An 11,953-nucleotide genomic window follows, 5' to 3' on the forward strand; every position below is an offset into this window, starting at 1 on the left:
TATTTGGGTGTACTATTTATGTTCAATTAAAAACAGTTTGATGTCTGAGATTCCTTGTGAACCGCCAACTTAATTACATGTTATATTCCCCTCACAATTTTTTTTTTTCGTTTTTAATTTTATTTTTCTATCTATTTATTTAATTATATCCTTCTAATTTTCTTTTTTTGTCTAGCATTAAAAATTTCTCGCAAACCGTTAACACTATTAACTTCTGATTACTTACAGCACGAATGCGCTTATGCCCCCCCACCCATCCCGCTTTTTCCGTACGGAGGCAGACACTGAGATCGAAAGCAAATGGGTGTCATTGAAATGCAGTAACAGGGTGATAACAGCCGTGTTCGAAGTGTGTAGGGGCTTATAGGAGAGCAGAAATCCGTCACGCAATTCACCTGAGTTCGGAGGATCGGGAGTACCAGGGCCCATAGCGGAGAAGCGGAAGAGCGGAGTTATGTGTCTCTTCTCAAAGGCCGGGAAGCTGGGGGGCAGCAGGACCCCTTAGAGCGGCTAATGTGAGCCTTCTCCGGACATAGATCACCCGGACTTATGACTGGAGCTCCCGGACCTCCGGGCACACACATATGTGAATGAGTGGATGAGCTAATGTCGGTTTGGTTGTGGATACGTTTCGGCCAATGCTATCAGCACAGCTATGATTATCCCCAGAACGTTGAGAACGAGCTCCCGGAACTCCAGACATGCGTATATAAAAGAGTGGAATTAAGGTGTGTGTGTGTGTGTGTGTGTGTGTGTGTGTGTGTATACGTGTGGGACAGAAGTAATGTTGGGGACAGAAATTGTTATTAGCCTGCTGGCAGATGACACAACCTTAGTTTTGAAAAATGAACATCAAGTCCCAATAAGTGCTGAAAAAAACCAAAACATTCTCCAAGGCTTCAGGATTGTCATTAAACTTAAAGAAATGCAAACTTCTTGCGCTGCATGACTCGCCACTAAAGGAAATCAGCGATGTTTCTATGAAATCAGAAATAAAATACTTGAGCATTTTCCTATCCAAGGACCAAACGTTAAATCAATCCAGGAACATTGAATCTAAACTGAATCAAAGTAAAGCTTAATTCTAATATATGGCTCCAGAGAGATTTATCAATATTAGGCCGGATATATTTGACTAAAATGGATGTGTTTATCCAGATGTATATACCCAGCGTATTCCAATGCTGCTCCAAATCAACTCGTAAAATCTGTTAACCAAATCAATTTCAACTTTATCTGGAGGAACAGACCACACCATCTAAGAAAAATCACATATGGTGAAAGAAACAAGTGAAGGAGGGCTGAAAGTGATAGAGTCGGACTGCTTGAATGGGACATTGAAGGTGAACTGGTTGAAATCCTGGATCAAACCTCATCGTTCTTTCTGGTATTGTACTCCAAACTACTTATTCAACAAAGTCGGCGGCCTGAGTCTTCTGCTTATCTCTGACTTGGATATCAACAAGATTCCTGTCAAATGTTCAGAGTTCCATAAACAAATATTATTATACTGGAAAATGATATACGTACACAATTTCTCACCACACAGTATAATAGTTTGGAACAATCGATATGTACTGCATGGCAACAAACCTCTGTTTTACAAGGAATGCTTTGAGAAAGGTATATGGTCGATAATTGACTTGATGGATGACACTGGCAGTCCTCTGGACAATGAGCAGTTCTGTACTACACACAGATTCAAGCCTCCCATATTAGAGTTGCTAAAGTTACGAAACGCACTGCCTCGACAATTTGTATTCCTGACCAAAAATATAATGACGCACCGAACCGTACAACCACAGTTACCCCGACTATCACTCCAGGGAATCTCAATTGTGGACAGAAAGCGCGGCAACTCCTTTATTAGGAAATGTTTCACAGGAAACTTATTCCCTGGACGTCAAAAAAAAAAAAAAGGATATTTTAAATAAATTTGATGAGGAATCGATTGCCACGCTGCGAACCATGTATCTGACTCTACCCATACCCCCAAGGCAAAAGAGACCCACTTCAAAATTATGACTGACATCTACCCATCTAAGGAATTATCGAGGGTACGCTTTAATTTTGAAGATAATATTTGTACATTTTGTGAAGACAACATTGAAACCACTGACCATATATTTTTTCTCCTTCTCATTCCATCGTCACCAGTTTCCTTCTCAAAAGATGATATAACATTCTGTTTACTTATAAGCAACATAACAGATGAACTCTGTGTCAATGTTCTTTTAGGCCTGGCCAAGTTCTTCATTCACAAGAACAGAATGCAAAAATGCTCCCCAAATTTTAATGTCTTCATAAACGATTTTGAAATATAAAAAAAAAAAAAAAAAAATCCTTAAAACTTATGGAAAAATCCAAAAACTAAAAAATATAGTTACCCATGTCCGAGGTTCCTTTTTTTTTTGGTAAAAAAAAAAAAACAAAAAAAAAAAAACAACTTGATTACATGTTACATTCCCCTTGCAATTTTTTTTTTTTTTTTTCGTTTTAATTTCTTATTTGTCTATCTATTGATTTAATTACTTCCTTTTAATTTCTTTTTTTGTCTCGCACTGTAAATTTCTCACAAACCTGTAACACTATTAACTTCTCATTACATACAGAACAAATGTCCTGATGTCCGTTGCTTCCTCATCCCTGGTTGTTTCATTGACATTCAGTTCTACCTTGCTATGTTTATTTGTACATTTGTATATTTGGGTGTACTATTTATGTTCAATTAAAAACAGTTTGATGTCTGAGATTCCTTGTGAACCGCCAACTTAATTACATGTTATATTCCCCTCACAATTTTTTTTTTTCGTTTTTAATTTTATTTTTCTATCTATTTATTTAATTATATCCTTTTAATTTTCTTTTTTTGTCTAGCATTAAAAATTTCTCGCAAACCGTTAACACTATTAACTTCTGATTACTTACAGCACGAATGCGCTTATGCCCCCCCACCCCCCGCTTTTTCCGTACGGTGGCAGACACTGAGATCGAAAGCAAATGGGTGTCATTGAAATGCAGTAACAGGGTGATAACAGCCGTGTTCGAAGTGTGTAGGGGCTTATAGGAGAGCAGAAGCACGTCACGCAATTCACCTGAGTTCGGAGGATCGGGAGTACCAGGGCCCATAGCGGAGAAGCGGAAGAGCGGAGTTATGTGTCTCTTCTCAAAGGCGGGGAAGCTGGGGGGCAGCAGGACCCCTTAGACCGGCTAATGTGAGCCTTCTCCGGACATAGATCACCCGGACTTATGACTGGAGCTCCCGGACCTCTGGGCACACACATATGTGAATGAGTGGATGAGCTAATGTTGGTTTGGTTGTGGATACGTTTCGGCCAATGCTATCAGCACAGCTATGATTATCCCCAGAACGTTGAGAACGAGCTCCCGGAACTCCAGACATGCGTATATAAAAGAGTGGAATTAAGGTGTGTGTGTGTGTGTGTGTGTGTGTTTGTGTGTGTGTGTGTGTGTGTGTATACGTGTGGGACAGAAGTAATGTTGGGGACAGAAATTGTTATTAGCCTGCTGGCGGATGACACAACCTTAGTTTTGAAAAATGAACATCAAGTCCCAATAAGTGCTGAAAAAAACCAAAACATTCTCCAAGGCTTCAGGATTGTCATTAAACTTAAAGAAATGCAAACTTCTTGCGCTGCATGACTCGCCACTAAAGGAAATCAGCGATGTTTCTATGAAATCAGAAATAAAATACTTGAGCATTTTCCTATCCAAGGACCAAACGTTAAATCAATCCAGGAACATTGAATCTAAACTGAATCAAAGTAAAGCTTAATTCTAATATATGGCTCCAGAGAGATTTATCAATATTAGGCCGGATATATTTGACTAAAATGGATGTGTTTATCCAGATGTATATACCCAGCGTATTCCAATGCTGCTCCAAATCAACTCGTAAAATCTGTTAACCAAATCAATTTCAACTTTATCTGGAGGAACAGACCACACCATCTAAGAAAAATCACATATGGTGAAAGAAACAAGTGAAGGAGGGCTGAAAGTGATAGAGTCGGACTGCTTGAATGGGACATTGAAGGTGAACTGGTTGAAATCCTGGATCAAACCTCATCGTTCTTTCTGGTATTGTACTCCAAACTACTTATTCAACAAAGTCGGCGGCCTGAGTCTTCTGCTTATCTCTGACTTGGATATCAACAAGATTCCTGTCAAATGTTCAGAGTTCCATAAACAAATATTATTATACTGGAAAATGATATACGTACACAATTTCTCACCACACAGTATAATAGTTTGGAACAATCGATATGTACTGCATGGCAACAAACCTCTGTTTTACAAGGAATGCTTTGAGAAAGGTATATGGTCAATAATTGACTTGATGGATGACACTGGCAGTCCTCTGGACAATGAGCAGTTCTGTACTACACACAGATTCAAGCCTCCCATATTAGAGTTGCTAAAGTTACGAAACGCACTGCCTCGACAATTTGTATTCCTGACCAAAAATATAATGACGCACCGAACCGTACAACCACAGTTACCCCGACTATCACTCCAGGGAATCTCAATTGTGGACAGAAAGCGCAGCAACTCCTTTATTAGGAAATGTTTCACAGGAAACTTATTCCCTGGACGTCAAAAAAAAAAAAAAGGATATTTTAAATAAATTTGATGAGGAATCGATTGCCACGCTGCGAACTATGTATCTGACTCTACCCATACCCCCAAGGCAAAAGAGACCCACTTCAAAATTATGACTGACATCTACCCATCCAAGGAATTATCGAGGGTACGCTTTAATTTTGAAGATAATATTTGTACATTTTGTGAAGACAACATTGAAACCACTGACCATATATTTTTTCTCCTTCTCATTCCATCGTCACCAGTTTCCTTCTCAAAAGATGATATAACATTCTGTTTACTTATAAGCAACATAACAGATGAACTCTGTTTCAATGTTCTTTTAGGCCTGGCCAAGTTCTTCATTCAAAAGAACAGAATGCAAAAATGCTCCCCAAATTTTAATGTCTTCATAAACGATTTTGAAATATAAAAAAAAAAAAAAAAAAATCCTTAAAACTTATGGAAAAATCCAAAAACTAAAAAATATAGTTACCCATGTCCGAGGTTCCTTTTTTTTTTGGTAAAAAAAAAAAAACAAAAAAAAAAAAACAACTTGATTACATGTTACATTCCCCTTGCAATTTTTTTTTTTTTTTTTCGTTTTAATTTCTTATTTGTCTATCTATTGATTTAATTACTTCCTTTTAATTTCTTTTTTTGTCTCGCACTGTAAATTTCTCACAAACCTGTAACACTATTAACTTCTCATTACATACAGAACAAATGTCCTGATGTCCGTTGCTTCCTCATCCCTGGTTGTTTCATTGACATTCAGTTCTACCTTGCTATGTTTATTTGTACATTTGTATATTTGGGTGTACTATTTATGTTCAATTAAAAACAGTTTGATGTCTGAGATTCCTTGTGAACCGCCAACTTAATTACATGTTATATTCCCCTCACAATTTTTTTTTTTCGTTTTTAATTTTATTTTTCTATCTATTTATTTAATTATATCCTTTTAATTTTCTTTTTTTGTCTAGCATTAAAAATTTCTCGCAAACCGTTAACACTATTAACTTCTGATTACTTACAGCACGAATGCGCTTATGCCCCCCCACCCCCCGCTTTTTCCGTACGGTGGCAGACACTGAGATCGAAAGCAAATGGGTGTCATTGAAATGCAGTAACAGGGTGATAACAGCCGTGTTCGAAGTGTGTAGGGGCTTATAGGAGAGCAGAAGCACGTCACGCAATTCACCTGAGTTCGGAGGATCGGGAGTACCAGGGCCCATAGCGGAGAAGCGGAAGAGCGGAGTTATGTGTCTCTTCTCAAAGGCGGGGAAGCTGGGGGGCAGCAGGACCCCTTAGACCGGCTAATGTGAGCCTTCTCCGGACATAGATCACCCGGACTTATGACTGGAGCTCCCGGACCTCTGGGCACACACATATGTGAATGAGTGGATGAGCTAATGTTGGTTTGGTTGTGGATACGTTTCGGCCAATGCTATCAGCACAGCTATGATTATCCCCAGAACGTTGAGAACGAGCTCCCGGAACTCCAGACATGCGTATATAAAAGAGTGGAATTAAGGTGTGTGTGTGTGTGTGTGTGTGTGTTTGTGTGTGTGTGTGTGTGTGTGTATACGTGTGGGACAGAAGTAATGTTGGGGACAGAAATTGTTATTAGCCTGCTGGCGGATGACACAACCTTAGTTTTGAAAAATGAACATCAAGTCCCAATAAGTGCTGAAAAAAACCAAAACATTCTCCAAGGCTTCAGGATTGTCATTAAACTTAAAGAAATGCAAACTTCTTGCGCTGCATGACTCGCCACTAAAGGAAATCAGCGATGTTTCTATGAAATCAGAAATAAAATACTTGAGCATTTTCCTATCCAAGGACCAAACGTTAAATCAATCCAGGAACATTGAATCTAAACTGAATCAAAGTAAAGCTTAATTCTAATATATGGCTCCAGAGAGATTTATCAATATTAGGCCGGATATATTTGACTAAAATGGATGTGTTTATCCAGATGTATATACCCAGCGTATTCCAATGCTGCTCCAAATCAACTCGTAAAATCTGTTAACCAAATCAATTTCAACTTTATCTGGAGGAACAGACCACACCATCTAAGAAAAATCACATATGGTGAAAGAAACAAGTGAAGGAGGGCTGAAAGTGATAGAGTCGGACTGCTTGAATGGGACATTGAAGGTGAACTGGTTGAAATCCTGGATCAAACCTCATCGTTCTTTCTGGTATTGTACTCCAAACTACTTATTCAACAAAGTCGGCGGCCTGAGTCTTCTGCTTATCTCTGACTTGGATATCAACAAGATTCCTGTCAAATGTTCAGAGTTCCATAAACAAATATTATTATACTGGAAAATGATATACGTACACAATTTCTCACCACACAGTATAATAGTTTGGAACAATCGATATGTACTGCATGGCAACAAACCTCTGTTTTACAAGGAATGCTTTGAGAAAGGTATATGGTCAATAATTGACTTGATGGATGACACTGGCAGTCCTCTGGACAATGAGCAGTTCTGTACTACACACAGATTCAAGCCTCCCATATTAGAGTTGCTAAAGTTACGAAACGCACTGCCTCGACAATTTGTATTCCTGACCAAAAATATAATGACGCACCGAACCGTACAACCACAGTTACCCCGACTATCACTCCAGGGAATCTCAATTGTGGACAGAAAGCGCAGCAACTCCTTTATTAGGAAATGTTTCACAGGAAACTTATTCCCTGGACGTCAAAAAAAAAAAAAAGGATATTTTAAATAAATTTGATGAGGAATCGATTGCCACGCTGCGAACTATGTATCTGACTCTACCCATACCCCCAAGGCAAAAGAGACCCACTTCAAAATTATGACTGACATCTACCCATCCAAGGAATTATCGAGGGTACGCTTTAATTTTGAAGATAATATTTGTACATTTTGTGAAGACAACATTGAAACCACTGACCATATATTTTTTCTCCTTCTCATTCCATCGTCACCAGTTTCCTTCTCAAAAGATGATATAACATTCTGTTTACTTATAAGCAACATAACAGATGAACTCTGTTTCAATGTTCTTTTAGGCCTGGCCAAGTTCTTCATTCACAAGAACAGAATGCAAAAATGCTCCCCAAATTTTAATGTCTTCATAAACGATTTTGAAATATAAAAAAAAAAAAAAAATCCTTAAAACTTATGGAAAAATCCGAAAACAAAAAAATATAGTTACCCATGTCCGAGGTTCCTTTTTTTTTTGGTAAAAAAAAAAAACAAAAACAAAAAAAACAACTTGATTACATGTTACATTCCCCTTGCAATTTTTTTTTTTTTTTTCGTTTTAATTTCTTATTTGTCTATCTATTGATTTAATTACTTCCTTTTAATTTCTTTTTTTGTCTCGCACTGTAAATTTCTCACAAACCTGTAACACTATTAACTTCTCATTACATACAGAACAAATGTCCTGATGTCCGTTGCTTCCTCATCCCTGGTTGTTTCATTGACATTCAGTTCTACCTTGCTATGTTTATTTGTACATTTGTATATTTGGGTGTACTATTTATGTTCAATTAAAAACAGTTTGATGTCTGAGATTCCTTGTGAACCGCCAACTTAATTACATGTTATATTCCCCTCACAATTTTTTTTTTTCGTTTTTAATTTTATTTTTCTATCTATTTATTTAATTATATCCTTCTAATTTTCTTTTTTTGTCTAGCATTAAAAATTTCTCGCAAACCGTTAACACTATTAACTTCTGATTACTTACAGCACGATTGCGCTTATGCCCCCCCACCCATCCCGCTTTTTCCGTACGGAGGCAGACACTGAGATCGAAAGCAAATGGGTGTCATTGAAATGCAGTAACAGGGTGATAACAGCCGTGTTCGAAGTGTGTAGGGGCTTATAGGAGAGCAGAAGCACGTCACGCAATTCACCTGAGTTCGGAGGATCGGGAGTACCAGGGCCCATAGCGGAGAAGCGGAAGAGCGGAGTTATGTGTCTCTTCTCAAAGGCGGGGAAGCTGGGGGGCAGCAGGACCCCTTAGACCGGCTAAGGTGAGCCTACTCCGGACAGAGATCACCCTGAGTTATGACTGGAGCTCCCGGACCTCTGGGCACACACATATGTGAATGACTGGATGAGCTAATGTTGGTTTGGTTGTGGATACGTTTCGGCCAATGCTATCAGCACAGCGATGATGAGTTCAGGTGTGTCTGTGTGTGTTTGTGTGTTTGTGTGTGTGTGTGTGTGTGTGTGTGTGTGTGCGTGTGTTTGTGTGTGTGTGAGAGTTTGTTTTTGTGGGTTGGGGGGGGTTCCCGCGGACACGGAGTACCAGGGCCTGGAGCGGATGAGGTGAGGAGCGGAGGAGAGCAGAAGCCCGGACCGTGATTCGCTTGTGTCCAGCGGCTCGGGAGTTCCAGGGCCCGAAACGGAGGAGCGGAGGAGCGGAGGAGCGGAGGAGCGGAGGAGCGGAGGACAGCAAAACCCCTTTCTGCAATTCGCCTGAGTCCGGCGGATCGGTAGTACCTGGTTCCGCAGCGGATGAGCGGAGGAGTGGAGGAGATGTTTCTCTTCTCAGAGGCGGCGAGGGGGGGGGGGCAGGACCCCTTACCCTTATCCCCCCCGGACGTTTGAGTGGAGCTCCCGGACCTCCGGGCACGCACATGCGAATGACTGGATCACAGGGAGTGCCAGGGCCTGGAGCGGATGAGCAGAGGAGAGGCGGAGGGCAGAAGCCCGGCCCTGTTCAAGAGTTCCAGGGTCCAAAGCGGGGGAGCGAAGAAGCGGAGGAGGGGAGGAGAGCAGAAGAGCAAAAAACTGGCCCGGAATTCACCGAAGTCCCGCGGATCGGGAGTTCCAGGGCCCGGAGCGGAAGAGCGGAGGAGCGGAGGAGAGGAGGAGCGGAGCAAAGCTAAGCCCGTCTTAACAACAAGGAAATTACAGATGAGGCTATAATTTCTAATGAAAACTTTAAATTCTATAGCCACGTATACACTTCGACATTGTCAAAAAGCGATTGTGACTCCTTTCCATTAAATATTCCTCAATATATCCCAAAAATAAACAACAAACAATATATGTTTGTTTATATATGTTTATATATAAACAACAAAAAATATACAGTTTGATGTCTGAGATTCCTTGTGAATCGCCAACTTAATTACATGTCGTATTCCCCTTGCATTTTTTTTTTTTGGTTTTAATTTCATTTGTCTATCTATTTATCTAATTATTTCCTTTTAATTTCGTTTTTTGTCTAGCACTGTAAATTTCTCACAAACCTGTAACACTATTAACTTCTCATTACATACAGAACAAATGTCCTCATGTCCGTTGCTTCCTCATGCCTGGTTGTTTCATTGACATTCAGTTCTACCTTGCTATGTTTATTTGTACATTTGTATATTTGGGTGTACTATTTATGTTCAATTAAAAACAGTTTGATGTCTGAGATTCCCTGTGAACCGCCAACTTAATTACATGTTATATTCCCCTCACAATTTTTTTTTTTTCGTTTTTAATTTTATTTTTCTATCTATTTATTTAATTATATCCTTTTAATTTTCTTTTTTTGTCTAGCATTAAAAATTTCTCGCAAACCGTTAACACTATTAACTTCTGATTACTTACAGCACGAATGCGCTTATGCCCCCCCACCCCCCACCCCCCCGCTTTTTCCGTACGGTGGCAGACACTGAGATCGAAAGCAAATGGGTGTCATTGAAATGCAGTAACAGGGTGATAACAGCCGTGTTCGAAGTGTGTAGGGGCTTATAGTAGAGCAGAAGCACGTCACGCAATTCACCTGAGTTCGGAGGATCGGGAGTACCAGGGCCCATAGCGGAGAAGCGGAAGAGCGGAGTTATGTGTCTCTTCTCAAAGGCCGGGAAGCTGGGGGGCAGCAGGACCCCTTAGAGCGGCTAATGTGAGCCTTCTCCGGACATAGATCACCCGGACTTATGACTGGAGCTCCCGGACCTCTGGGCACACACATATGTGAATGAGTGGATGAGCTAATGTTGGTTTGGTTGTGGAAACGTTTCGGCCAATGCTATTAGCACAGCTATGATGAGTTCAGGTGTGTCTGTGTGTGTTTGTGTGTTTGTGTGTGTGTGTGTGTGTGTGTGTGTGCGTGTGTTTGTGTGTGTGTGAGAGTTTGTTTTTGTGGGTTGGGGGGGGTTCCCGCGGACACGGAGTACCAGGGCCTGGAGCGGATGAGGTGAGGAGCGGAGGAGAGCAGAAGCCCGGACCGTGATTCGCTTGTGTCCAGCGGTTCGGGAGTTCCAGGGCCCGAAACGGAGGAGCGGAGGAGCGGAGGACGGCAAAACCCCTTTCTGCAATTCGCCTGAGTCCGGCGGATCGGTAATACCTGGTTCCGCAGCGGAGGAGCGGAGGAGTGGAGGAGATGTTTCTCTTCTCAGAGGCGGCGAGGAGGGGGGGAGAGGGACAGGACCCCTTACCCTTACCCCCCCCGGACGTTTGAGTGGAGCTCCCGGACCTCCGGGCACGCACATGCGAATGACTGGATCACAGGGAGTGCCAGGGCCTGGAGCGGATGAGCAGAGGAGAGGCGGAGGGCAGAAGCCCGGCCCTGTTCAAGAGTTCCAGGGTCCAAAGCGGGGGAGCGAAGAAGCGGAGGAGGGGAGGAGAGCAGAAGAGCAAAAAAACTGGCCCGGAATTCACCGAAGTCCCGCGGATCGGGAGTTCCAGGGCCCGGAGCGGAAGAGCGGAGGAGAGGAGGAGCGGAGCAAAGCGGAAGCCCGTCTTAACAACAAGGAAATTACAGATGAGGCTATCATTTCCAATGAAAACTTTAAATTCTATAGCCACCTATACACTTCGACATTGTCAAAAAGCGATTGTGACTCCTTTCCATTAAATATTCCTCAATATATCCCAAAAATAAACAACAAACAATATATGTTTGTTTATATATGTTTATATATAAACAACAAAAAATATACAGTTTGATGTCTGAGATTCCTTGTGAATCGCCAACTTAATTACATGTCGTATTCCCCTTGCATTTTTTTTTTTTCGGTTTTAATTTCATTGGTCTATCTATTTATTTAATTATTTCCTTTTAATTTCTTTTTTTGTCTAGCAATGTAAATTTCTCACAAACCGTTAACACTATTAACTTCTGATTACATACAGAACGAATGTCCTTATGTCCTTTTCTTCTTCATGCCTGGTTGTTTCATTGACATTCAGTTCTACCTTGCCATGTTTATTTGTACATTTGCGTGTACTATTTATGTTCAATTAAAAAAAAAAAAAAAAAAAGAATGAGAGGCTGAGAAAATCTCCATGTCTCTCTCTCTCCCCCCTTAATGCCCCCCCGCTTTTTCCGTACGTTGGCAGAC

Source organism: Fistularia commersonii, unplaced genomic scaffold (assembly GCF_037954325.1).
Source record: "Fistularia commersonii isolate RoL2024-O1a breed Wild unplaced genomic scaffold, RoL_Fcom_v1.0 HiC_scaffold_42, whole genome shotgun sequence".
Lineage (NCBI taxonomy): Eukaryota > Metazoa > Chordata > Actinopteri > Syngnathiformes > Fistulariidae > Fistularia > Fistularia commersonii.